Source organism: Tamandua tetradactyla, chromosome 2, assembly GCF_023851605.1.
Source record: "Tamandua tetradactyla isolate mTamTet1 chromosome 2, mTamTet1.pri, whole genome shotgun sequence".
Lineage (NCBI taxonomy): Eukaryota > Metazoa > Chordata > Mammalia > Pilosa > Myrmecophagidae > Tamandua > Tamandua tetradactyla.
In genome coordinates this window covers 168,210,312-168,237,458 of record NC_135328.1, presented here as the reverse complement: position 1 = coordinate 168,237,458, position 27,147 = coordinate 168,210,312, and the positions used below count along the sequence as shown (strand labels likewise).

The window sequence follows — 27,147 nt, the reverse complement described above, 5'->3', positions numbered from 1 at the left end:
TCATCTCTCACGCTGCCAGGGAGACTTTCATCCCTGGATGTCATGTCCCACATAGGGGGCAGGGCAATGATTTCACTTGCAGAATTGGGCTTAGAGAGATTGAGACCACATCTGAGCAACAACAGAGGTCCTCCAGAGGCGACTCTTAGGCATAGCTATAAGTAGGCTAAACTTCTCCACTATATACATAAGCTTCACAAGAGCAAACCTCAAGATCAAGGGCTTGGCCTATTGATTTGGGAGTCCCTAATGTTTGATACAGTATCCAGGGTTTCCCTGGTGGTAAAGTTTAATAGTTCTATATTGTTTCTCCCATTCCTCAAAGGATTTTGCTAATACTTTTTGATTATCTACTTAATAAACTCTGGGATGTATCCAAGCATTACATTAAACTATACAGGATTAAAGGCTCTCATTCTGATTCTGGACTCCCTGTGTTTGGATTGCTTAAAAAAAATCTATCCAGACAGATTAAGTTAGATTATATGCTACTGAAAATCTAGGTTCTGGACAAAATAAATCTTTCTTCCTTTGGTCCCAAAGGAAAGGTGAAGTTCTAAAATACAGGCAATGCATGGGTGATTTTTAAATGCTGTTTTGTTCCATACCCAAGAAGCATCCTGAATGAGCCTGCCGTACTGTTACACTGATATGTAGAGGGCTGTCTCTTTTCTCTTCTGCTGAAGAGCCCAAGGCCTTAATTGAAAATGAAACAGTGCATCCCTGTGACTTGGAAGTTGGCAGACATTGATGCAAGCAAGGGCTTAAAATGTGCTTTGCCACGGGGCTTGCTCTTTTGTGCCCTCACCACTGCCAGGAAAAGACCGGGTGCAGGCTGACCCACTGGTCCCAGGAGGAGGAAGTGAGACGCGTGGATCAGAGTCCCTCCAGCCAACCCACAAACCTATGAGTGACATAAAATGCTCACTGCTTTGCACTGCTGAGATTTGGAAGTTGTTTGTTCTGCGGCAATGGTTGACTGATGAATCAGGGATATACTGCTTAGCGACTCAACCTCCTTGGGTCTCAGTTTTCCCTTATTCTGAAAAACAAGGGTAGTAATGACCTACCTAAAGGGGCTGTTGTAAGAGTCAAATAAGTTTCTAGTCGCCGAGTTGGTAATGAGCATCCAGTTAATATTTGCTATTATTAATGCATGACCTCAGAACAGTGTTTTTTAAGTCACACAAACCACTCATGGGCCCTGAAATGAATGTAGTGTGTCACCACTAGTATTTTCTTTTGATAAGATAGAAAAGAAAATTATCACACTGTTTCACAGTTAGGAAGGGTAAATACTATTTAGTGGAACTGCTGTTTGTCAGTATATGTATAAAACTAATTTCTGGGGGTTACAGTCCAAAGAACTGGAAAGCCTCTTCCTGGGCAGGGTCAGGGTGTTTCCTTCCCAGGGCCCCAGGTGGGTGACAATGAGGCAGGTGTGGGGGCAGGGGTATGCCAAGGGCACCACTGCGCTAATGGGGGCCTCCCCAAGACCAGTTCTTTTTGTCACTGAGAGGCAAAGTAGATAAAGCACTGGACGTGGGCGGAAGAAAGCAAGAGGCTGCCCGTCACACTTTCTTTCTCAGCAGCTTGAGGGGGTTCCCTGGCAGGGATTAGCAAGGACATGGCCCCTCCAAGTTACACTGCTACCCTTGCCCCGATCCCTCGCATAATACTTAGAAGAGTCCAGAAGGGACAGAATTCAGGGTCCGCCTGGGTGCAGAGACCGGCTCTGCCCATTGCAAACAGAGGCAGCTCGGATCCTTCTCCTCTTGATAAAATGAGGCTGAGTGGCTCGTTTCTCAAAATGGTATGGGAAGATCAGATGAGAAGAGTATTACTATCCTCATTTTTTAATAAATATGTATCGAGCTCCCCCCACATGGGGGGCACAGTACTAGACCTGGGGTAGAGACCTGAGTTCCTGCCTTCTAGAACCTTGCTTTCGAGTGGGGAGCAGGCAGGTAGGTCTGGCACACAGTGGGCACTAATAAATGGCAGCTTTTTTGCTATTATCATTACTATCATGTCATTCCCAGAGTTTTTCTAGAGCTTTCACTTTCTAGAGTTTTTTACTTTACTCATTCATTAGGTTATTATTTAAAAAAATTGCTGCTTCCCTGTGCCAAACCCTATGCTGGGGACACAAAGATGACTCAGGTGTGGTCACGTTTCTCTCCAGGAACTGATTTTTTGTTGACTGATTGACATCATAAAGAGTAAAGTGCTCAGAGTCTAGGACAGACGGCCTGCGTCTGAATCCTGACTCTTTTTGCTTACCAGCAGTGTAACCTTGGGCAAGTTATTTGACTGGTCTGTGCCTTATCCGAGTGATGGGAACATTAGTAATACCTCATGTGGTTGTTAAATGAGTGTTCACATAGGCAGAGCCCTCAAAACACTGCCTGATCCACAGAAAGCAGCGGGTGAGAGGTTGTTGGCTGTTATTATTACTCTCAAGCGTATGACCTGTGATGGACCAGGGTATGTCTGTAACCCAGGGGTGACAACATGCCTCACCTCAAGTGCCAGTTGTGCCAGTTGCTTGGAGTATTGTGTTGAGAAGGATTCTGAGGCTGAATCTGGGCTCAGTAAAATAAAGCACTGAGTAATTAGAGACATTGGCCATGCTCAACTGAGAGGAGAATGGAGGTGCAGATGTCCCCTGTTTGCCATCCCCGATTTAGCCTGACATTCTGAAGGTTGAGTCCCAGGAAGAGGAAAGGACATGCCCTGCAATCAGGGCATTTGGACAAAGACTTTGGACTCAACCTAGGGCTCTTATCCACTTTCCTTCTACTCTGGAGAGGAGTGGGGCAACCAGAGGAGCCAGACAGCATTTTCCAGGGAGCCGTGGGGGCATCTCCCTTTTGCATCCGCTCTGTGGGGGTTCAGCAGCTTGCACCAGACTTAACTGGGTTTGGGAATATCTGAGGCAAAGTACAGCTCTGTGGAGAGCGGCCGCTTGAATGGCACTTTTTGCGATGATGAATGGGCTTGTTTAGCTTTGAATGAGACCGAATCAGCAGATACAGGATTGCGCTGGAAACCGAAGAGGTGGAGAACTCTCCTTTTTCCCCTTAAAAAAGCATGGTTTTTTTATGTTGCAATTAAACAGCCCTCTGGGCTGATTTTGCTTCTCTATTGCTGACATTGAAAAATGCCAAACAAAGATAGCAGCTCTGCTCGGCTTGAGATGCGCCTCCAGGGATGAGAAAGCAGCCACTGTCTCTCAGGAAAACAGGGTAAGGAATGCTACAGCTCTGGGGACATAAGCTGCCAACACCGTCCTGGGAAAACACGGCTCCTCGGCCTCTTTGGAAACAGTCCCTGGGTAAATGGGGGAGCCCAGCCAGGTTGGCCCCATGAAGGGCCACCAACCCATCCCCAGAAATTACTCATTCTATCCTGGAACCTAGAAATGACCAATTTGCTTAAAGAGAGAGATTTGGCCCAAAGTCTGTGTATCTTAGACCCCATTTGGGGTCCTAGGATTTTGAGGGCTGGACATAGCAAAGTGTCCTCGTTCTGGAGTGATTTCAGTAGACGCCAATGACATTTGGGGTTTGCCCAGCATCTGGATTCCTTTCCATTTGGCTGGGGGTGGGGGTGGGGTGGGGGGTGAGATGGTGGCAGGGATCTCAAGAAAGTTGACATGCAGGGCCATATTTCCCACTTTTCAAATGGAGGGAGAACGGAGAAGGTCTCTTCTCCTCTCCCTGAAGGCTGGGGTCTGGGCTCAGCATAGACTCTTGTGGGGAGGCCACAGAGCAGAAAGGACCATGAGAGGTGGTGGCAAGAAAGCAAATCATGGTGGTTAAGAGTGTGGACTCGGGCACTAGCCAGCCAGGCTCGGGATAGAGGCTTTTACATTTATTGGCTGTTAAGCTTGGGCAACGTGCTTCATCTCTTTGTGCCTTGGTTTCCTCATCTATAAAATGGGTTAATACAGGCAAAGCCTTTAGCACATGCCTGGCCTGGTGAAGGCTCAGTAACGGTTAAGTTGGTGCAGTTACTTGCAATGGAGGCAGAAGCAGGGTCCCGCAGATGGAAGCAGGACGAACATGGTGGGGCAACCTGAGGCAGACCAGTTCTAAGACACAGCTGTTTCTGAGTTCTCCATGGTCTGCCCTCCCTTGGCTCAAGCCAATATACTTCCAATAAGCCCTTTTCCTGCCTAAGTTGGTAAGATTCATATTTGTTGTCCTTAACCGAGGACCTGGCAGCACAGGCCAGAATTAATCCACAGAATGATTTAGAGGAAACTTCAGAATCAATCTAGTGGTCAGGGCAGCTTTGGATCCAAAACGCGATATCTGTTATCTGTCCATCTTCCACCCACCCCCCGAGGGACAGAGTGCCTTCTGTTTTCCACTTGCTCAATACGTACTTGTGGATTCACAAATGAGATAAGGCACATGAAGGCTCTTGGGACATTATGAAGAATCCAACCCCCAGTGGGTCATATTTCAGCATGGTATAGCACAGTCCTCGGTAGACTTCAGTTCAAGTCCTCCCCTCACCCCTGGCTGTAGGAAAGTCACTGCCCCATCCGCATCTACCGCCCCAGCCTTGATGGCCTCATCTGTAAAACTGGAGGAATAATACCCAGAGAATTCTGCAAGAGAATATCATTACAGTGCTGGCTGTGTTGGTTGGCAGGACGATGATTGACTTCACTAAAGAAATTTCTGCTTTTTCAGCGGTCAGGGCAGGAAAAGGAGGTGGGATGCTGAAGCCTGGGGAGGGAACAGGCATGGTGGCAGAGATGGCCTGCTCAAGATGGCCTGCCTCTGTGCGACCCTGGCTTTAGGTGTGCTTGGGCTACTTGGAGGTCAGTTTGCAGGGCCACAGTCTTCCTTGGGTCTTGGTGCTTTTCAGGCTATTCCAGCCACCCAGGCTCCCCTGAGCATCTTATGGACAGGGGGGTGGATAGGGTTGGAGTGGAGCAGGGGCTTCTATTAGCTGAATAATAATAGTGGTTCAAAGAAATGGCTCCAAAGTTAGACTGTCGACCATAGAATCCCGGAAACACCATCAATTTGCTGTGTGATCTTGAACAAGTGAATTCACTTCTCTGAGCCCTAGTTTCCTAGTCTGTAAAATGAGGCTGATAATCTCTCCTTTAGAGAGTTGTCAGGAGGATTAAATGAGAGTAAATGTGTGAAGGGCTTACCACTGAACCTTAATAAATAGTAGTGATTATTATTATTGTTGTTGGCACATTTATCTTGTCAGCCGCCTTTGTAGCTTGCCACCTTTGCCTCCTCCCCCAGGTCTCAGCCGGCACCAGAGGAAAGGAAGCTCAGTTAGAGCAGAAGTGGAGCTGGCAACAGACCTGACTTGCTCCAGGCTCAGGGGAGAGGCCTTGTTGGTATTCAGTAGTTACTGGTGTAAAACCACAGCCCTGCTCAGGTGCCCAAACCAGGACCCAGGGCACACAGGGAGAGCTCCCCAAGTGGGAACTGTTGCTATGATTATTTTGGGCACAGGACCTTGCTCAGAAAGTGGATGAGTTTAATTATAGGAAAATTGTGGATGATGTAATCCTTTCATTCCTGTATCTGTAACTTCCAGACACCTGCTCCATTCAAGGGGTAAAAAAGGTTTAAATTGAAAAATGCTTCTTCTGCAGTGCTTAATCACCATCTCATTGAACTTTCCAGTACAAAATGTTTTCCACTGAGGAAGTGTGGCAGAGTGAGGGGTGAAGTCTGGGGAGGGAAGGGATTGTGCCCTGATGTGGGAAGGGCCTCAAAAGCCACAGGTACCTCTTTTCACTTGGCTGGAATGGGGGTTGTCCAGATGTAGGGGGCAGGGGCTGTGAAACTTAACCACGTCTTGGACAGAATGTTCCACAGTCCTCAAAACGAATCTCTCAGAAAGTCTGAAATCGCATGAAAATGCTTATGTTAAGATGTTGAGTTAGAAAAGAAGGCCATACAACAATATGGCCAGATGATTCCAATAATCTAAAAACTTGCAAAATTTCTCATCTAGGAAAGATCAGAACTTGGCTTCTGTGCAAGATGGAGTAACAAGGACCAGACTTCCCCCTTCACCTGAAAAAAATGAATGCACTGGACAACATGTATCAAACAATGGGTTTCAGACACTGGACAATAGGTAGCACCGGACGGTGACCCCTGATGGAGGGGAACAGATGGGGTGAGCCTTCAACTATCCCAGCTTCCTGCCTAGAGAGAGTTTCCAGGCCTTGGAGCAGGGAAGGGGAACCCAGGTGGAGCCTGGACTCCCTAAGTTGAGATGTCCATTCTTCTCAAATTGATCTACAGTTTCTGGGTTCATTGCAAAACCATTATTAAACATCAAAACTCAAATTCATATATAAGTGCAAAGGATCTAGAATAGCCAAAACAACTTTGAAGAAAAACAAACCTGGAAGGCATAAACCACCTGGCTCTTCAAGATGTATTGTAAGGCTACAGTAATCAAGACCATATGGTATAAAATTGACATTTTATGCCAAGTATTTTATTGGCATAAAAATGAAATAGAATAGAGTCCTGAAAAGAACTCACATGTATATGACCAATTTCTTTTCAACAAAGGCAAAAGAATAATCTCTTCCACAAATGGTAATGGAACAACTGTATAACCAAATGACAAAAAATGACCCTTGACTCTTGCCTCACACCATATACAAAGATTAACTGGTTAAGGATTATAGACCTACATGTAAGAGCTAAAACTATAAGACTTCTAGAAGAAAGCTTAAGGAAAAGTCTTGATAACGTTCGGTTTTGCCAAGATTTCTTAAATACAGCACAGAACGTATGAGCTATAAAAGAAAACAAAATCAATGTATTAGACGTCCTCAGAACTGTAAACTTTGTTCTTCAGAAAACTATTAAGAAAAAGGCAAACCACAGACTGGAAGAAAAGATTTATAAAACATGTTTCCAGCATTGTAATGACCAATGGACAACTTTGTAAATATGCTAAAGCCACTGAAATGTACACTTTCAAAGAATGAACTTTATGGTGAGTTATAGCTCAATAAAGCTATAAAAAAAACACCCAACATATATGCAACAAATGATTTGTCTCTAGAGTGTATAAAGAACTCTTGCAACTCAATAAGATGATGAAAACATTTTGGAAAGTTGACCAAAAACATTGAACAGACACCTCACCAAATGGCAAATAAGCACACGAAAAGACCCTCGAGATCATTGCTTATTGGGGAAATGCAAATTATAACCACGCCGCGCTACCACTGCACACCCACCAGAAGGGCTAAATTTTGTGTCCCACCATATCGGCTCCCAGGCAGTACAGTCAGTTTGGCTCCCTGGCTCCCAGCAGTTCGAAGGAGGCCATCTGCCTCTCTTCTCCACCTATGGCTTCTGTCCCACATCCTAAACACCCACCTAACGTGCTTGAGCTCTCTCAACTCTCTTTAGGCAAGTCAGTGCCTGGAGCCTAGGCTGGGGTGTGGAAGGGGAGGGAATAACAAGAGTGACTTCGGTGAATGACAGGGGCAGGCCCTGCAATCCAGGGGCAGGAATGAGAGTCTTAGTTGTTCAGGGTGGTGGGGCTGAGGTCAGGGCTCTGTTTGCCCCTACAGTGCCATCAAGGGAGCTTGGGGGCCAAAAGAACTTTGGGTGAAGAATGAGCCAGAAATGAGGGCTGGAAACCAGATGGGGGTGGAGCAAGACGAAGTGGACCGATCTGGGAGCTTAGCAGGCAGCATATACGAGTCCCTGAGTGACTGGATTTGGAGGGGGCAGAGGAGGGGGATGGATGGAGAAAGAGGAGTGAGGATGAGCCAGGAGGCCAGGGAAGTGCCATCCACCGAGGCAGACTATGATGCAAGGCGGAGCAGGTGCGTGGAAGGACAGCAGCTTTCATTTTGCAAATGTGCGCTTTGAGTGCTTGCGGGCATCCCGGTGGGCTGCAGGTCTGGGAGCTCCTGGCCTGAGCAGGAACTTGGGTGGTCAGCAGATGGAAGCATCTGGAAGCCTTGGGCATTGAGCTGTTGTGCAGGGAGGCAGTGTGAAGGAGAGGGGAGCCAGGCCAAGCGCCGTGGGGCACCTACGTTAAGAGAGGAAAATGAAAGCAAGTGGCCTGTTTCCCCGCCAGCTTCTTCCTGGCTGTGACTTAAAACGGCATACGGGAAAGAAGGGGGTGGGGGAGAACCCTGGCCTGGCAATTAGAGGAGACAGGTCCTCTTGGAGGTGCCAGACAAAAGTGCCCATCTTGACAAACAACCAACTCCGTTTCCTCATGTCCCAATTTGATTTTGATCTTGAAAGAAGTTGGGCCAAATTCATATCCCATTCCACCAACCCTTCTGCTTTTCTTTCCCCACGCCCTCATTCATCCAGCATACAGGTTCTGGGCTCCCACAGGACGCCAGGAAGCCTGGATATACACTACCTGGGGAATGAATTGGACTCTGTTCCTACCCTTATGGAGTTTATGGGCTGGTGGCAGCCCAGTTGATGAGGGAACCAGCAGTGACCCTTTTCTTCTCTGTTTCCAGTGTTTCATCCTCCTGTAACATAGGCGTCCCTCTAGGCTTCAGCCCAGATTCATCTTTTCTTGCTCTACTCTGGCATCACCCTGGCCCCCTGGCTCATCCTCATTCCTCTCTCCCCCTCTCCCGAGAAAGCCAGTCTCCTCTCTCTACCTAGTCTTTATTCATGTTGAGGCTCTCATACCTAATTAATTCCTTCTTGCTCCTCACCTATCTTTCTTTGGCTTTAAGTTTTCTTAATAAATAGCCCACAGGAGATCTTTAGTTGCCAGTGACATAAACCCAATTTAAACTGGCTTTAGCAAAAAAAAAAGGTCACATAAACTAAAAAGCTCAGAGGTGCAACTTCAGGTCTGGCTTGATCCAGGAGATCAAACAGTGTTAGTGGGAACTGGTCTTTTTGCATTGCTTTGCTTTTTTTTTTTTCTGAATCAGGATAAACTCAGGCAATCTATCCCTGAGTTGGTCTCATTTCCCCCTCATCAAAGCCAGCAGAAAGAGAGATTTCTCTCTTCCCTACAGCTCTAACCAGCTCCAGGAGTTGAGATTCACTGGCTGTGACTGGGTTACATGCCCATTTCTAAACATGTGATTGGGGCACAGGTGTGCACAGTAGCCTAATCAGGCATGTCTCAGTCACATGTCACCCTTGGGGTTGGGGTTTTGCTCCGGTTGCCACCACCTGAACCATGCAAACTGCAAGTTGGGGAGCCAAGCTTTCTCCAGGAAATCCACGTCTCTGTCAGAGTGGGTAGGATGGACATGAATCTGGTGTCAGGAGAATCCATCAACCCTCATCTGCCTTAGACGGGACAGCATTACCAGAGAACAGGCATCTGTAAAAGGTTGACTGTGCAAAAGCAGTGTTAGAATCCTTTACACAATGCACTTTCTATTTCTGCCCAATTATCATGCCACACAATCACTATCACACACGACTTTAAATAGGCGTCAGATTAGCTTTGTTGTACGTTATATTTAATTACAGCACTGAACTCTGCTCATCGGACACTCATCTGCACAGCGCAGTGCAGACTCTTGACCAGGGCTGCCTGCTCTGGACCTAAAATAATTGGAGAAGACCTGCCTGCAGGGCCCTCTGCCCACCCAGGGCAGTTCCGGGCTCACCTTGGAACTGGCTTCAGGATGATCCTAACCCCGCACTCTTGTCCTCAGGTCTGAGTTCAAACTTGCCCTGGTTCTAGGGAGGTGACAGCCTTAATGTGAGTGTCGTGGGAATGGGGTCCCAAGGTTCCAGCACCCCTCCTGGCATGCGTATCCACTGGGATCGACCACGTGCCTAGAAATGGCTCTGGCCAATCTAGCAGCAGCTCCTGGGAACCTCTTCTAATCATCAATCCCCACCCCTCGCACCCAGATCATCTGTCCCCTTCTTTGGTTGTTGGGACAGACCAGTTATCTCGGGGAAAGCTTCTCCAGGTTGGGACTTTTCAAGGATCTCTCACTCTAAAGTACTGGGCCTGATTAAAGGCATCAGGCGCAGCAAGGCTTTGCCCAAACACAATTTATTGAAGCCACCTAATGGTCTTGGGTTTGGGAAATGAGGAAGAGTGGAGTCATTTGTTTTGAGTTAATGAAGGACAATACCTGGGTGATACTTGCTGTTGGGGCCAAGGAAGTTCTCTATCCTGGGGAGCCCCCTTCTGGCCATAGCCACAAATGGCGTCCCTCGGAACTCAGGTGTCCACTGTGTGGACAGAGGCTCAGAGCCCCACCTGCTCTGCACTTGAGGCCTGCGGCCGTCCAAGTGGGCCGGGTGGTACACCTGGGAGTGGGCAGGTCACCCGAGGGGAGGGGATCAGGCTATGCAGCCATGACGGCATCTGACCGTTGCACACCATAATGTGTTGATGCATCTTCTCCCTTTCTTCAGCAACAGGGTGGAGAAGGGGTCAGGCTTAAGCCATGGCCCACCATGGAAGGACTGGGACTCTGAGGGCAAATCTCTCTACTTCTCTGAGACTCTGTTGGCCCACCTGTGAGATGGGCAAAACTGGCAGGATTAGTACCTGGCAGCTTCACACGGTTGTGTATAATTTGTAAAGCCCTTGTGTAAATGCTATTTGAGATGAGATGGTGCTTGCATATGGTGCCCTGTAAAAGCCACATGCATCTTGAACTATAGCTCAGGAAGACGAATGTGTGAGTGGTTTGTTTGTCCCGTGGCTCAGAGAGAAGATGCACTATAGCACCAGCCAGAAAGGGGGTAGGGGTTGTTGGAAGTTCTCTTTCCCCAGCTGGAAAGGCCCTGGCTGCTTTGACAAGGAGAGGGTGTGTGTGTGTGTGCGTGCAGGTGTGCGTGTGCATGTGTGTGTGTGCATGCGTGTGAACGGTGCATGTGCGTGCGTGCAGGTGTGTGAGCTGTGCATGTGTGTGAATGCAGGTGTGTGTGTGCATGCGTGTGAGTGGTGCATGTATGTGCATGCGCATGAGTGTGAGCAGTACGTGTGTGCGTGGTGTGCATGTGCATGTGTATGAGCGGTGCAGGTGTGTGTGTGCAGGTGTGCATGTGTGTGAGCAGTACATGTGTGTGCATGCAGGTTTGTGTGCAAGTGTGTGAGCAGTAGGGATCTGTGAGCCTAGTGGCAGTGATCACCCCTACCCCAGCATCCTGAGTTTCTGTCCATGACACACTCAGGTCTTTTCAGGTGACACACTCACCTTTTTGCCAGGCTGGAGCCTCTCCCCATGCCCTGCTCCACCACCCCTCAGGCTCCAGCTCCTTCCAGAACCACAGAAATACATTAAAAGACACAAATGGGAGGCACCAACACAATTTTACATTTTCTGGGAGCCACATTTAACAAAAGAAAATGGTGAAATTGATTTTGATAATATTTTTATTTAACCTAACATTTCCAAAATATTATCATTTCAATATGTAGTCAGTATCAACATTACTGAGGTAATTTTCATTCTTTTTTCTCTTTTTTTCTTAATGAAAATCTTTGAAATTCAGCACCTCTCAATTTAGAATGGCCACATTTCAAGTCATCCATAGCCACTGGCTGGCTGGTGACTACCTTTTTGGACGGTGAGGCTCTAGAACCTTCTCTGGCTGTTCCACCCCTGCCAGCTTCTCCCTCCCCCCCCCCCCCCCCAGCAGATGGTTTAGGGCCCCTCTCTGGTTGTTTTCTGTGTTTCTAACTTGTCTGCAAGTGTAATTCAGCCAAGATCGAGGTTTCCAGTGTCTCTCTGAGCACCTAGGCTGGGCCTGGCAAAGCCTTTTCAGGTCTGTGGGGACTCCACGGTGAATTTTTTATAAACTACAAGTATTGAATTTTAAATTCTGTTCTGTATCTGAGATCCTACCTAATGTTGAGTGTTAAAATTAAAAAATAGTTTTTTGAATTTATTTTTTAATGACATATGGTGAGAGGGAATAGTGCTTGTTCTTCAAGGACAAAATTAAAAGGTGGCACCACGATACACCCGAAAACATTAAGAAGGCAGAACAGAAATACTGGCATGTGAAATTCAGAAGTGGAGAACCTCTGGGCCCCACTGGCTGCCACAGGGAACTTTCCAAAATGAAGAGCTGCTGCTGCTCCCCTGCTTTCAGTCCCCCAGGGGTTCTCCACTGGCCCAGGCGAGATCCAAGTCAAGGACATTTATGAGCCTTCGGACCCAAGAGGGCCTTACCATCATCTCATACATTATTCTCCAACAAGAACAAACTCTCCATGCCCACCCCCTCTTCCATGCTCCCTCCCCAATGCCCCTAGTCAATGACATTCCTGAGCCTCTGACCAGTTCCGGCTTAGCTCGAAGGTCACCTCTTCCAGGAAGTCCTCCTGACCTCCAGTTGGAGTCAGCCCCTCCTTGGGGTTCTGCAGGCCCTTGGTCTCACCCATCACAATCGTCTGTAGCTGGCTCTCCCACTCCCCCCATGGTGTGACCCCTCCAGGGAAGGGCTGGCTCTGAGACATCCTGTTTCCCCAGCACTCTCAAGCACCGGCACCCAAGAGGGGCTCCATACAGGGCTGGGGATGACGTGAAGGAAGCAGGGGGTCCTCGGGCAGCTGCTGGGTGGAGGCCAGCGACCCAGCAACCTCCTTACTTGCAAGAGCTGTGGTCAATGGTTCCCCTCCCTGGATTATTCACTCACACCTAAGAGTGAGTGGCAGTGGGCACTTGGGGGTCTGGCCAGAGCCTCCCACAGGACCACTGGCCCCACAAGACACTGCCCGCACAAGACCTGCCATATGACTGTCAGGGCCGGAACCGGCACCCAGCAGCAGCTGGTGGCCGCACCCTTCCTTCCTTTATTTATTTGCTCTCAATCATTTTCAATCAGCCTTGTTGGGATACAATCCACACACAATAGGATTTACCTTTTTAATGGTTCAGGAGTTCTGATAAAAGTACACACCTAGGGCAACCACCATCCCAAAAGGTAAGGAGCATTTCCATCATCCCCCAAAGTTCTCAGTTTGCTGTTGATCCCCTCTCCTGCTCCAGACCCCTGGCCACACTGATCTATCACTTGCCTTTTCTAGAAGATCACAGAAATGGATTCATAGAGCTTGCGGCTTTCTGAGATTGGCTCCTTTCACTTCACACGATGCTCTCGAGGTTTATTTATGTTTCTGCACATGTCAGTAGCTCACTCCTCTTTACTGCTGAGTAGTCTCAGTGGTACACTAGGGTTAGTCTCTGTGCACCAGTTGAGGGACCTTCCTTTCCTTTCTAAGGGAGAAAAAAGGTTTACACAATGAAGTGGATAATGTGGTTCTAGGAGAATAGCGGGTGGCAGAGATGCCTTCCAGAAGGGACCGTCAGGATGGTTCTCCCTGAAGCTTCTTAAATGGGTCATTGACTTGGCTGCCCACTGGGGCTGTGGAAATGATGTTTTCCTGGCTGCATTCTTAGACTTTATCAAGACTCCCTTGCCCCCAGGTCTTCTGAGCAAAGCATTCATTTACTTTTCTTGGTGTGAATATTTGTCTTCAGTGGGCAGGTATGAAAGGGCACTAAAAAGCCTCGGGAAGTGGCAATGGCAACGGTCTGAGTCTTTACCGGGTGGGGGCCCATGTGGCAAGGGAAGACCCTCGTCCACAGTCATTACCCTCCAGGCTCTGGGAGTCAGGCCCACGTGGATGAGACAAAGCAATGGGACCGGGGCAGACCTGGGGCTGGGCCTGACCAGTTGTGCCCTCGGCAAGAGTCGCCTCTCCCTGGGCCTCAGTTCCTGGGGTCTGAACAAGAGGGAATTCTCACCATTCTTAGAGTTGTGGGTAGAGCTAGCACTGAGTTGAAGTCCCAGCTCTGTCTTGTACTAGCTGTGGAACCCTGGCCAAGTTGTTTAGCTTCTCGGGGCTCAGTTCCCTCCTCTGCAAAGTGTGGGGTCAGCCACTGTTAAGTGGTACACAGATCTTGCCCGTGGGCACTCCTTGCCTCTGCTTCTTGGTGGGGGAGTAATGGCACCGGCTGTCACTTCTCTTTTCTGGCACCACCACTTCCAACCCACACATTGCTTGAAAGTCCCTGGGCCTGTATTTAGGGAGTCAGTACCCTCAAAATTGAATTTTTACATGAATGTCCTATTAACAAGATGACCCTGTCTGTTGATGCTTCTTGCCTGTTTCTAAATTCCCTTGCCCCCCTCCCCTCCAACGTATGACTTTGAGCAAGCTACTTACCTGCTCTATACCTTAGTTTTCTCATCTGCTCAATGGGGATAACAATAGCATCTACCCTCCTGGGGCCATTGTGAGAATTAAACCAAGATATACATGAAAGATGAAAGGTGCTTCATATTTTGCCTAGCATAGGGTATTTCATGGAAGCTTGCTGCTGTGATGACAATGATAGGTTTGTTCTTCTGCAGCCTGGCCAAGACCCAAGATGGGGCCTGCCTCATGCAACTACCTACAACTGGGCTAGTGAGCTGTGCTGGGGCCTTGTCACCGTCTATTATGCATCTGTGCCTACACCTGTGCCCTCCTCCCTTACAGCCCCATGCAGCCCAGCACTCCCTCACACCACGCTGCCAGTCTCCGCCTCCACCAGGAACGGCAGGTGTTAGCGGTGAAATCAGCCCCTCCAAAATCAAAAGATCTTTGTTAAGTATTCCAAAAATGTAAAAACTCAGCTAGCAAAACCCGACCTTAGTGTTTCACTTCTTCGATGTCATGTTCTGCTTTGCTCCAGATGAAGACTGTGACTTCCTTTCCTTTCAAATGTAGAGCTGAATTTCCCTTCAAATAAATATTTCACTATACCCTGTTTATTGTTACTCTTTCAAAATGCACATTCAAAATACTCAAAATGTTTGAAATGCATTTACTTGTGAGTAAAAGGCCCCCCTCTCCCAGGGGGAAACCCCAAAGAATTTCTGGCAAGTGGTGAAGGTGGATGTCAGACTGGATTCAAGAATAAAAGAGGCCCTGTAAAACTGATGTAATGAGGATTGCGTTGAGATCGTCCCTGTGTCTGTCAGGTGCCGGGAACCCCATCTGCTATGGTGAGACCTGGCAGGAGTATAAGTTCTTGGAGAAAGTGGGATGAATAATTGAATTGTTTCCTGAAACCTAAAATCTCTGGAGGCTCTACCTGGTCAAGAACACTTCACATCCGTTCCACTCACCCACGCAACCACCCTGCGATGTGGGGACCGCCAGCCTCACTTCACAGCTGAGAAAACAGGCCCAAAGCCATAACACGAGCTGTCCGGTTACACCACTGGGCCAGCAGAGACGGGGTGAGAACTTAGGAAAGCTCTGGACTCCAGAAGCCACCCCCACTGGATAAATTCACGTGGGAATGAATGGCAATGGCAGGCAATGTCTCTCCTGATCTGCCCAGTGGCTTTCCATTTTATGCCTCTTTCCCCTGGATCAACTCTTAATATGCCCTGCTACATTGAGATTTGTTTAACACGGGACCTACTTCGCTCTTTTCATGTACAATTTGAAGGGTTTTGACATATGCATACTCCAGTGAAACAGCCATCAGTTTCAGGATGGCGAAAGCACCCATCACCCGCCAAGTTTCCTTGGGCCTCCTTGCAATGCTCCCACACGCCCCTCCCCGGCAGCTGCATCCACTGAGCTGCTTTCTGTCACTAGACATTAGTTTGCACTCTCTAAAGTTTCATATATACTCTTTTTTTTAATTTTGACTAGCTTCATTCACTCAGTAACTATTTTAAGATTTATCCCTGGTGCGGTGTGTATCTGTAGTTCATTTCTTGGACTCTTCTTGGAATCCCTGTAATAAACCTTACTTGGCTGTGGCCCATAATTCTTTTAATACACTGCTAGATTTGGTCTGAGAATAGTTTATTTAGGACCAATCCATCCCTATTCCTTAGTGAGGATGATGAGCTAAAACGTGGCCCCAGAACAGACCCACCAGAGAGTTAGCAGCTGCCTAGAATATACCTGATGGAGGCTTCCAGGCAGCGGCAATAAACACTTAGGAAACAGCATAATTGCCTGACACCCTGGGTGTGTGCAACTCCCATGCGTGGCTGGCGGGGCTTCTCTGAGCAAAGGGGGCGGCACCATGGAAGGGGGCGAGTGTCCCCCCCACTGGGTACCCAGCGGGCTCAATCTATGACACAGGAAAGTCACTGTGTGGTCACTGGAGCAAAGCAGAGACTTGGGATTTTTATAACAACTAAGAAGCATTCTTCCTGGTGATCACATCTGAGAAAAACAAAGGTGTCTTCTGGGCCATAACCTACTGGGAGGGCAGAAGACAGGAGGAGAGTGGGGACAGGAGGCAGGGAAGGTGGAGAAAGGAAGGGGAGGGAAGGGGGAGAGAGAGAGGGGAGAGGGAGAGGGAGAGACAGAGCAGAGAGAGAGAGAAGAGGGAAGAATAGAGAAGAGAAGAAAAATGAAGAAGAGATAAAGGCAGGGAGAGGAACGGGACAGGGGAAAGAGATGAATATTGGTCATTTTTTAAAAAGCACCAAACAAGGGGAAACCATTCACATGCTTTCTGAAACTTTAAGCAAAATAATATTACCTGTGTAGCTAGCTCTGAGGACAGGAGGGAAGGGGTGTGAGGATCCCCATCAGAACAAAGCATCTTCAGCACCTCCACATTCCCAAATTTATCAATCTCTCTGGGTGGGAGGGCAGACGCAGGCTTTCCCACCTGCCTCTTGGAGCCGACCTAAATGGCTGCCATGAGCTGGCTCAGGGCTGCGGTCAGGGGCAGCACGTAGCACCTGCCTAACCCCTCCAGGAGCACAGAGTCCTCATCCGGCACCCCACCCAGACAGGGGGAACCTTTGAGCAGCTTGCCTTCCCTACACCACTGCTGTGGCAGGCACCCCTGTAGGTGCCTCGGCCTCTGGGCCCTTCCTCCCGTGGCATGGGTCCCCCTCCCGCAATCTGGCTGCCAGCAAGGCGTGGAGGCTGGAGCTGGGCTGTGCCATGAAGGGCAGGGTAATAACGCCGATGAGCTGGGGACTTCCACAGCCAGGTAAATGGTTTTTACATTTCAGGTCTGTCCCTAACCCTCCATCTTCTGCCAGCTCTGGGAATTCATCTTTCACAGCTGCCTGCTCGTAAGCAGAGCCGTACTGTAGAGGAGACTGTTGGAGCGGAAAGGTTCAGCCTTCTCGTGCTTTTTAAAATTTTGTTTCATTCTGTTTTGCTTTTAGCAGATGAAGAGACTAAGGCCCAGAGAGGGAAAGGGACTTGCCCCAGGTCACACTGCTCTTTGAGGGTAGACTTGAATCCAGAACATCAGGCTTCCAATGGCAGGCAATGTAAGTCTTCTTGAGTTCTTGTACAATCCAATTAGCTTGCTATTTTTCTGGCCTAACAGTCATATTATGGGTTGGGGTGGGCTGCAGAGGAGTTTTTTTCTCAAGAGTTTCAGTATATTATTTATTATAGCAAAATCCAGTTCACATGACTGCTAATGAAATCATGATTTAACAAAGAGCTTTTATTATAAAAATAAATTTCAGTAATAGCTGCTCAACTAGGCACTTTGCAATTAAAAATAAAACTGCGCACTAAAGAGAAATGCAATTCCTAATAAATTAAACTTGTTCCCACTCCCTGCCCTCCACTAGCCTGGGCTCCATGATATTACCACTCGATTCTAAACCATTTCCTTGCATTTAGCTGTTTAAGGCTGCTCTGTTCTCCATATAATTAGGCAGTTTCATATTTTTAGCTCAGAATTAATTCCCTAACAGAGAGTCAGGAGTCCCTTCAGCACTTACAACCAGCTATACCAAGGAAATGGGGAGAGGGCAACAGCTGCCTCAGACACCTGTCAAAGTTAGGAACCCACTGCACAAAGGAGTAAAGGTACAGCGCCTTGAATGTGTTTCTCTGTTTAATACAGTCTCGAATTTTGGTCTCCTCTCTATCTAAGACAAAAGCTCTGAGTATGAGAACCTGGTCTACCTAAAATGTCTGCCTGGCTGTTAGTATAGTGCTTGTGTGCAAATTTGCATTTAGGATCATATTGGTGGAAGTAGTTTTTCCTCTTGCATGGCTCCCATGCAAAATTCTTTTTTTTTTTTTTTCCCCTCCGAGCAATTTCCCCTCTGGTATTCTGCTGAGAACAGCTGAAAAGGAATGAACTGTGTTTAAATCCCATTAGTTAAAAGTAAATGGAAGGGTTAATTGCTGTTCACAGCTCTGGAACTGCTCTTTTCAGCTGCAGAGGCTCTGAACTAGTCCCAGTAGGAGACCCCAGGGATCTCTGTAATTTCCCCCTGATTATTGCTGCATTAATTCCTCACTCCTCCAACCTTTCTGTAGCTTATGGGTGAAATAGCTCTTAGAGCAGCAAAGAAATTAAGCAAATGCTTTGGATGATAAGTGCAGATATTACACATCCCACTGACTCTCTTTTGTAGAATTTTTCTATGCATATTGACACAGCTAATCTTTGCTTCTACAGCATGTACGTAAATATTATCCAAAATGACTGGCATATGGTACTGTTATGTGTCTTTTAAGAAAATCTCCAACCACATCCAATATTTCCCATGTGGCACCTGATATGCTGTGGGCGTGGGGTATTTATAGAGCAGTAATAATGATATTTGAAAACACTGAAATGTCTAAAGGCTCTATTTTCCTGCACATTTCATCTAGAGGGCTGCATTTTGCAGACATAAGCTCTTGCCAACCATTCATGGAAATTGCTGGGATGCTGAGCATTGTTGGGATTTACAAGATGGCCATTCTGAGTATTATTGGGAAAGCCACCCTCATATGTGGATGTAAATAGTTGCAGGTAAGGACTTGCCATCTAACTTGGCCTTCTGATGCTGGTCTTTGGCCATTCAAAAAAAAAAAAAAAGAGTTTAAGTTTTTCATGCATTTCCATTGGATGACCTTGGTAGAGCCTCAGGCTACATATGGTAGCTCATGAAATTATCAAACCAAAGAATCTTAGAATCAGAGGAGCTGCAAACTGGGAGTGAAGCTTGTTACCATTTTAACCAACCTCCCTACCCCCCTTTTTTTCAGCCAGTCAGGAGTGGTTTGGGACAGAGGTGGAGCTCTCTTTTTGCTTCTCTGCCAGTGCTTACTCCATTACCTCTAGTGTGTTCCTGTGGCTAATGTAATACTGCATCTTGTCTGATTCCGGACTACTCAATTTAATTTAATACGTGTTGACTAAGAAGTGCACTGGTGTATGAGCTCCCCCTTTTCAGTGCTTACTGTGCACACCCTCTACCAGGTTCTTATTTGTGTCACCTCATTTAATTTTCACCACAACTGTATCAGCCCCATTCTAGAGATAGGGAAACTAAGGTTCAGAGAGGTTAAATATCTTGTCCAAGGTCCATGTTCTAGTTTGCTAGCTGCCGGAATGCAATATACCAGAAACAGAATGGCTTTTAAAAAGGGGAATTTAATAAGTTGCTGGTTTACAGTTGTAAGGCTGAGAAAACGTCCAATTAAAACAAGTCTATAGGAATGTCCAATTTAAGCCATCCAGGAAAAAGATACCTTGGTTCAAGAAGGCTGATGAAGTTCAGGGTTTCTCTCTCAAGTGGAAAGGCACATGGTGAACAAGGTCAGGGTTCCTCTCTCATCTGGAAGGGCACATGGCGAACACAGCGTCATCTGCTAGCTTCTTCTCCAGGCTTCCTGTTTCATGAAGCTCCCCGGGAGGCATGTTCCTTCTTCTCTAAAGGTCAAAGGCTGGTGGACTCTGCTTCTCGTGGCTATGTCGTTCTGCTCTGCTCTCTCTGAATCTCTCATTCTCCAAAATGTTTCCTCTTTTATAGGACTTTAGAAACTAATCAAGACCTACCCGAATGGGTGGAGACATGTCGTCACCTAATCCAGCTTAACAACCACTCTCAATTACATCACATTTCCAGGGAGATGATCTAATTACAGTTTCAAACATGCAATGCTGAATAGGGATTAGAAATAATGGCTGCCTTTACGAAATGGATTAGGATTAAAACGTGGCTTTTCTAGGGTACATACATCACTTCAAACCAGCACAATCCATAACTAGCAAGTGGCTGAATCAGGACTTGACTTGAGGACTGTTTGACCCTGTAGCTTGTGTTCCTGCCTCCGAGGTCAGAGAGGAATAGAAGATGAAGTTGAAGATACAGTCCTTCCACATAAGTGGGACATGCTACTCTGTTCAGGCCAGAAGTGCGGGCATTGATGTTCATGCTTCAGCCTGAGCACCACCAAAAGTTAGCTGCTGACCCCCCACCATTTACCCCAAGGTGAATGGGGCACGGCCCCTGCCTTGGAGGAATGCTCCAGCTATGTGGGAGACAGATGTATAAACAGACGATGACAGCACCTTGTGATCCAGGATAGACAGAGGGACCATCAGGGGCTATAAGTTTCCAGGTAGCATTTAACCCTGGGGGACAGGATTGCCCTGGAGATGGTGATGCAGGATCTGAGTCAGAGGATGGAGGGGAGTGGGCCAGATGAAGAGGGTACCAGGAGGGGAGGTGGAGTGGCCAGGCAGAGGGAGCGACATATTTCAGGGCAGGGAAGCAGGAGAGGGCCCAAGGAAGTCAGAGGGCCCTGAGTGGGGAGGACATAGGTGGCAGGGGTTGACAGAGGCCAGATCACAGAGGGCTGTGGATGTCCTGCTAAAGTAAGTGGTAGAGCCATCCAGGAGCGTCATGTGTAGGAAGGGACAGGTGCTACCTGCTCCTGGACAGGTAACTGGTTCAGTGTGTGGAGGGAACAGATGAGGGGGAGGTGGTCAACTGGGGGGGGTGTGTGCCCATGGATGGAGGTTAGTGTGGCAACCCAGAACACACATGATAGGCCTGACAGTAACGATGAGAACAGAGAGTAGGTGGGCTCATCAAGACCTATTCAGAAGAGAGAATGGACAGCCTTTGGGAGGGAGGTGGGGAATCAAGGATGACTCCTAGGTGCCAAGCTGGTGCAGGAGGGTGGTTGGTGGCGCCAGCGGCTTAGCCCAGGAACACAGAAACAGGATTGGCTGAGCAGTTGTTGAGATTCCCCGGGGAGTGCCAGAGACAGGAGAAGAGAGAGGGTGAAGATGGAGAGACAGAGGGGCTGCACCCCTGATGGGTCCTCTGAGCTTGTCTGGGAAGGGAGGAGATAAAGATGGTCTGGGATGCAGGTAAGCTGGCAGAAGTATGGTGGAGAGGGAGACGTGTATCTTCTGTAATGTGCATGAAGTGAGGATCCAAGCCATTTTCTGAGGGAAGTAAGGTAAGGTTTAGGAGAGGTATGAGGGGTTCAGATGGAGGTTCAGTGACCCGATCTGCAGCGCCCAGCGCTGCTGAGAACCCAGTGGTACTCAGCAGCCTAGAATAGGAATAGAGGAGGTATTACCACATTGGGCTGTCCCGGGACTGGGTTTGCAGGGTGGGTGTGGGGAAGGACTGGGGCCCAGGCATGGGGATGGGATCTGGGCCTGATGAGGAAAGGAGTGGGGAGCCAGAAAGGACTCACAGGCTCATAGGTCGTCCAACTTGCAGGATCGGAAGAAAGTCGCTGTTGAGGTTCCTATCATTTAAGTCTCCAGAGAATAACTGTTGGTGCCAGAATGATTCGTATCCAGTCTTCTGGGGGTTGATGAATGCATTTGAGGGATCTGAAGCTGGGATGAGAGGGGACACCCTGACACATCCGATGTGAGCCCCTCACTGAGGGTGGTTCTGCCTGGTCACCAGCAATTTGGGTGGTTTCAAGAGAAAATGGAGCTTCAAAGATCTGAACCTCAATCAATGAGGGTCAGGCCCCAAAATGGCTGCTCTAAGCACAGGTCTGCCCAGGTTCCCTTGCGGAGGCTACTGCGGAAAGAAGGAAGAGGTGATGACCTGGCCTGAGGTTGGCTGCCTCCCTTCCTGTACCAAGTTGCCCACGTTGCTGGGGACAGAGATGAGCAGCTCATCTGAACAGTGTTTCCCCGGGCAACAACCCTGAAGGACACGCACACAGCATGGCAGAATGGAAAGAGCACTGGATCAGGAGCCCAGCAATCTCACCCACAGCTCTGCCACGAGCAAGCTGGGTTTTTTCCAGGCAGTTGTTTAACCTCCTGGGCCCTCATTTGCCCCATCTGGGATCAGACGATCACCGCAGTCCTTTCTGTATTATCCCTTCTGTATCTACAATTCTCCTTCTTCGAAGCCATTTAATGCTGACTATAAAAGTAACACACTGAAACGAGAGGAATTTTAAGGGAAGCAGTGATGAGGGAAGATTTCAAGCTCTCTCCGAGCGCATGTTAAGTAATCCCACAAAGGAGTTTCAATCCATGTGCCAAGGCCTGGCTAGGAGTTTAAATATTATTGGAGAGTTCAGTGAAATGAGGACTCCCCACGGACTCAAGAGTTGGGCAAGGCCTCTCTCTCTGTCTCTTCCCCTGATGGCTCATCTCTTTTTCTGATCTCAGTCCCTTAAATGCCACACAGGTAGCATTTTGAAAGACCCTGGCAACCGAAAGAGTCCAGTAAACAGATACACTGAGTAGGCCAGGTGCCATGCCAGGTGCTGTGCCTGTGCCACTCCTGAGCCCAGGAGCGTTATTATCCCCACCTTAACTACAAATTAAGGTTCGGAGAGGTCAGGGAACTTGCCTGCATGGCTGTGCTGGAATCCAAACCCATAGCTATCTGACCTCAGACCTGTGTTTGCCCCCAAGGGAGGCCCAGGGACCTCAGAAGACTCTCATCAGACCTGCCCGGGCAGAAAGAAGTTGACCACTCCTGGGGTCCAGAGGTTTCAATGGATCCAACAGATGCTTAATTCAGCCCTGGAGTGCTGGGTGCTGGGCTGGACGCTTGTGGGGCCAGGGCAAGGTAGCCGCTGCAACGGGTTGAACTGTGCATCCCAAAACACAAGTTCAACCCCTAATCCCTGAGACAGTGAATGTGACCTTAGTCGGAAACAGGGTCTTTAAAGATGTCATTATTCGAGGCCAAACAGGATTAGGGTGAGTTCTAGTCCTATATGACTGGTGTCTTTCTAAGAAGAGAAGAGGAGACATGGACAAGGACTCAGGGGAGAACACTGTGTAAAGATGGAGACAAGAAAGAAAGCCACATGGAGATGGAAGTGCCTATAAACCAAGGAACACCACGGATGGCTGGCAAACTCCAGAAGCTCCAAGAGGCAAGGAAGGCTTCTCCAAGGTTTCAGGGGGAGCAGGGTCCTGCCGACACCTTCCTACAGACAGCCACCGTCCAGAACTGTGAGACAGTCATTTCCGTTGTTTTAAGCCAGTTCGTGGTACTTCGTTACGGCAGCTCTGGGAAACTAAGACAGTTCTACCCTCAAGGAATTTAAGAGAAGGTCTTTTTTTTTTTAATTTAATTTATTTTGCATTATCAAACCAAAACAACATACAAACATGAACATTCTTAGCATACAAACATTCTGTGCATGGTGTACACTCAATGGTTCATAATATCATCACATAGTATTATATTCATCACCATGATCATTTTTTAGGACATTTGCATCACTCCAGAAAAAGAAAAAGAAAAAAGAAAAAACTCACACATCCCATACCCTTTACCCCTCCCTCTCATTAACCACTAGTATTTCCATCTACTCCATAGATTTTAACTTTTGTTCCCCCTATTTTTTCCCCTATATCCATTACCACTCCCTTTAATTGTTCACTAGTATTTTCATTTACGCAATTTATCTTAACATTTGCTCCCCTATTATTTATTTTTAAACCATATTTTTTACTCATCTGTCAATATCATAGATGAAAGGAGCATCAGACACAAGGTTTTCACAATCACACAGTTGCTTTGTAAAATCTATATCGCTATACATGCATCTTCAAGAAACATGGCTATTGGAACACAGCTGTACAGTTTCAGGCACTTTTCAGAGAAGTTTTAAGGGAACTGCCTTGATGGGTGTTAGAACCTTGGGGAGGCACGTCCCCTCAACCCCCAGCTGCAGTCAGACACCCTCGCTGCACAGAGGCTGCTGTCCTCGCACAGACACGCCCTGGGCACCTGCCCTGTGATGTCGCAGCACCGACTGACCACGCACACATCTGCCTGTCCGGCTCTGTCGCTGACAAAGGGCTCTGACAGGTCCCTGCTGGAGGGGAGTGTGAGCCCGAGGTGTCTGGAAGGAGAGGTGGCATTTTGCTGTGGGGCTGGCTCCTGTCTTCCTGCTGTTCCCTCAGCACTCGAGCGTGTGGACTTCCATCTGTGCCAGCATCACTCATTTCTAACACAGCCTGGCAGGTGCTTTTGCTGAGGGGAAGTAGGATAAGGGTCTGGATGTAAAGTTGATTCATTTTTTGTGGCAGGAGATTGATTAGCTGTTTGAGGATGACTGGTTGTGCTCTGGTTAGCCACCTACAGGAAAGGATCAAGGCGGTGGAAACGAATCCAATCACTCTGATTTAGGAAAAGGTGTCTTGAGGTTTTTGCCTTCCTTTGTAACACTCACGGAGTCTTAAACCTTTAATTACCTTTTATTCAAAACCACTTTTTTTTTTTTAAGTATTGGCCTTGATCATCATTTAGAAAAAGTTACTCAGAGTCGAGTTTAATTTAAGGAGTTTGTCCAGTACCATCTAACCACAACTTTGGACCACAAAATCACAATGCACTGCACGCTGCTGTATTTTGTCGTTAGAAGGATGCGTTTCTGTTCAGACTTTCTCTGACCGTCATGCCCACTACAATTACGGATAATTATTATGTCTTGTTGAGAAATTGCTGTGGGATATGGGCTGTGCTCAAGAAGACAAACTGACATGTACAGTTCCTGCCTGGTAGATTTAGGATCTGAATAGTTGTATTTAGATTTCAGTAATGGTGTGGAGTATGGAGAATTCTTTCATGCTGTGTGTGTACGTTAGGGGAGGGAATGCTAAAATTACTTCTAAGGAAACACAGTTGTTTCTCAAGAGTGCAAGTAGAAATAATTAGTCCTCTGAAAGGAGAAAAGAAAGGGAATAATAAATAAAGGACTAAAAAAATTAGGACATTTAAAAACAGAAAATATGGTTTTGTTTTGTAGCATGCTTACAAAAGAATGTTGATCTTTCCATAAATGCTATAATTGCTAGAGTAATAGGCCTCTGATACTTACTCCATAATGCAGCAAATATTGATTAGGTGCCAGATTTCTAGCCAATCTTTAAATAACAGAAAACTCTTCAGGTCAAATTTTATCACCGTGCATGTTATAATCACTGATTAAGACACTTTTTAAAAAATATTACACATTAGATTTTTAAAGGTTAATGCACAGTGATTCAGATCTTGGAACAGATCCACACAAGGCCAATCCGTTTTTAAAATATAGTAGAGGAATTTATACCCTGTACAATTAATTAATCATGGCAACTGGCAGGCTGGTGCATTTCCAACTTGGGCCACATAACTCTTGAGGACCAGGGTTAAATGAGAGAGGGGTCCTGCATGGACAGATGGGGTTGAGGTGGCCAGGGGCAATGAGTGGGAAGAGGCAGGTGCCTGGGTGGGCAAGGTGGGTGAGGGTGTCAGCAGACCTGGAATAAAACCAGAACAGGGCATGCAAGAAAGGGAGTGGGTCCGAGGGGGAAACACTGGGACAGGCTAGCTAGAAATGAGAGGTTCATTTTAGGTGAGGTTAATATGTAGCTGGCTGAGTCCCTATAGACAATGGCCTGACCCCTGTCCAACCCCCCATGGCAAAGCTTGAATCACAGCCTGTCACTTCCTACCTGGATGACCTTGGGCATTGTAGTTCGATTCAGGTGTCAACTTGGCCAGGTGAAGGTGCCTAGTTCTATTGCTGTGGATATGAGCCAATGGTACGTGAAGCTCATCTGTTGCTCATTACATCTGAAGTCGGCTAGGAGGCATGCCTGCTGTAATGAATGATGTTTGATTTTATTGGCTGGTGCTTAAATGAGAGGGCTCAATGTAGCACAGCCCAAGTAGCTCAGCATACCTCATCTCAGCACTCGCAGCTCAGCCCAGGCCTTTGGAGATGCAGAAAGAAATCACCCTGGAGAAAGTTGTTGGAACCCAGAGGCCTGGAAAGAAGGCCAGCAGAGATCACCCTGGGCCTTCCCACGTAAGCAAGAACCTCAGTTGAAAGTTAGCTGCCTTTCCTCTGAAGAACTAACGAAATAAAACCCCTTTTATTAAAAGCCAATCAGTTTCTGGTGTGTTGCATTCCGGCAGCTAGCAAACTAGAACAGGCATTGTGCTAATTTGAATTTGTGGAGCCCACAAAAGCCGTGTTCTTTAATCCTCATTCAGTATTGCTGGGTGGGATTTTATTAATTTTTCCCATGGAGATGTGACTCACTCGATTGTGGGTATTAATTTTTGATTAGAGGGAGATGTGACTCCACCCATTCCAGGTGGGGCTTGACTGTAATCCTTTAAAAGAGGAAACATTTTGGGGAGAGTCCCTTTTTTAGAGCCACAACAGAGCCTGTACAGCCAGAGACATTTGGAGATGAAGAAGGAATGTGTCCCCCGGGAAGCTTCATGAAACCAGAAGCTGGTAGAGAAAGCTTGCAGAGGCTACCATGCTCACCATGTGCCTTTTCATTGGCCTTCTTAAACCAAGGTATCTCTCCCTAGATGCCTCTGATTGGACATTTCTATAACCTTGCTTTAGTTGGGACATTTTCACAGCCTTGGAACTGTGGACTTGCAACTTAATAAATTCCCCTTTTTGAAAGCTGTTCTGCAGCGAATAAAGAAGTATTTGCAAAGCCCCCTTGGGGAAATGGGGAAAAAGGGGGAAAATTCAACTTCCCCATTTGGAGAATTCCTGATATTCTCACAAGCAGTGGGGACCACCAAATTAATGGGCCACGTCCTCAATCCTGGGGTTTGTTCCCATGAAATTTATCCCCACAAAGAATAGGCTAAGCCTACTTAAATTTGGCCTAAGAGTTACCCCCAGAGAACTTCTTTTGTTGCTCAAAAGTGATCTCTCTCTCTTTCAGCCAACATGGCAAGCGAATTCACTGCCCTCCCCTCTCTGTGTGGGACATGACTGTCGGGGGTGTGGACGTTCCTGGCAAAGTGGGACAGAAATCCTAGAATGAGCTGGGACTCAGCATCTTGACTGAAGGAGGAAGAGAGAAAGGAGACAAAATAAAGTGTCAGTGGCTGAGAGATTTCAAACAGAGTCAAGAGGTTATCCTGGAGGTTATTCTTACATATTATATAGATATCC

The 27,147-nt window shown here is 47.4% G+C and overlaps 2 long non-coding RNA genes across 2 annotated transcripts in view; one reads left to right on the top strand and one right to left on the bottom strand.

Annotated features, from left to right (window-relative positions):
* Positions 1–12,627: 12,627 nt before the first annotated feature.
* Positions 12,628–27,147, bottom strand: part of LOC143674210 (uncharacterized) — a 31,390-nt gene continuing 16,870 nt past the window's right edge. Inside the window, exon 3 of the long non-coding RNA XR_013170963.1 lies at positions 12,628–13,216. This is a non-coding gene — a long non-coding RNA (uncharacterized LOC143674210). The remainder of the gene's footprint in view (positions 13,217–27,147) is intronic.
* On the top strand, positions 12,701–27,090 carry LOC143674211 (uncharacterized). Its single transcript, XR_013170964.1, has 4 exons — positions 12,701–12,923; positions 17,145–17,252; positions 18,604–18,745; positions 26,915–27,090. It is a non-coding gene; the product is annotated as an uncharacterized LOC143674211 (long non-coding RNA).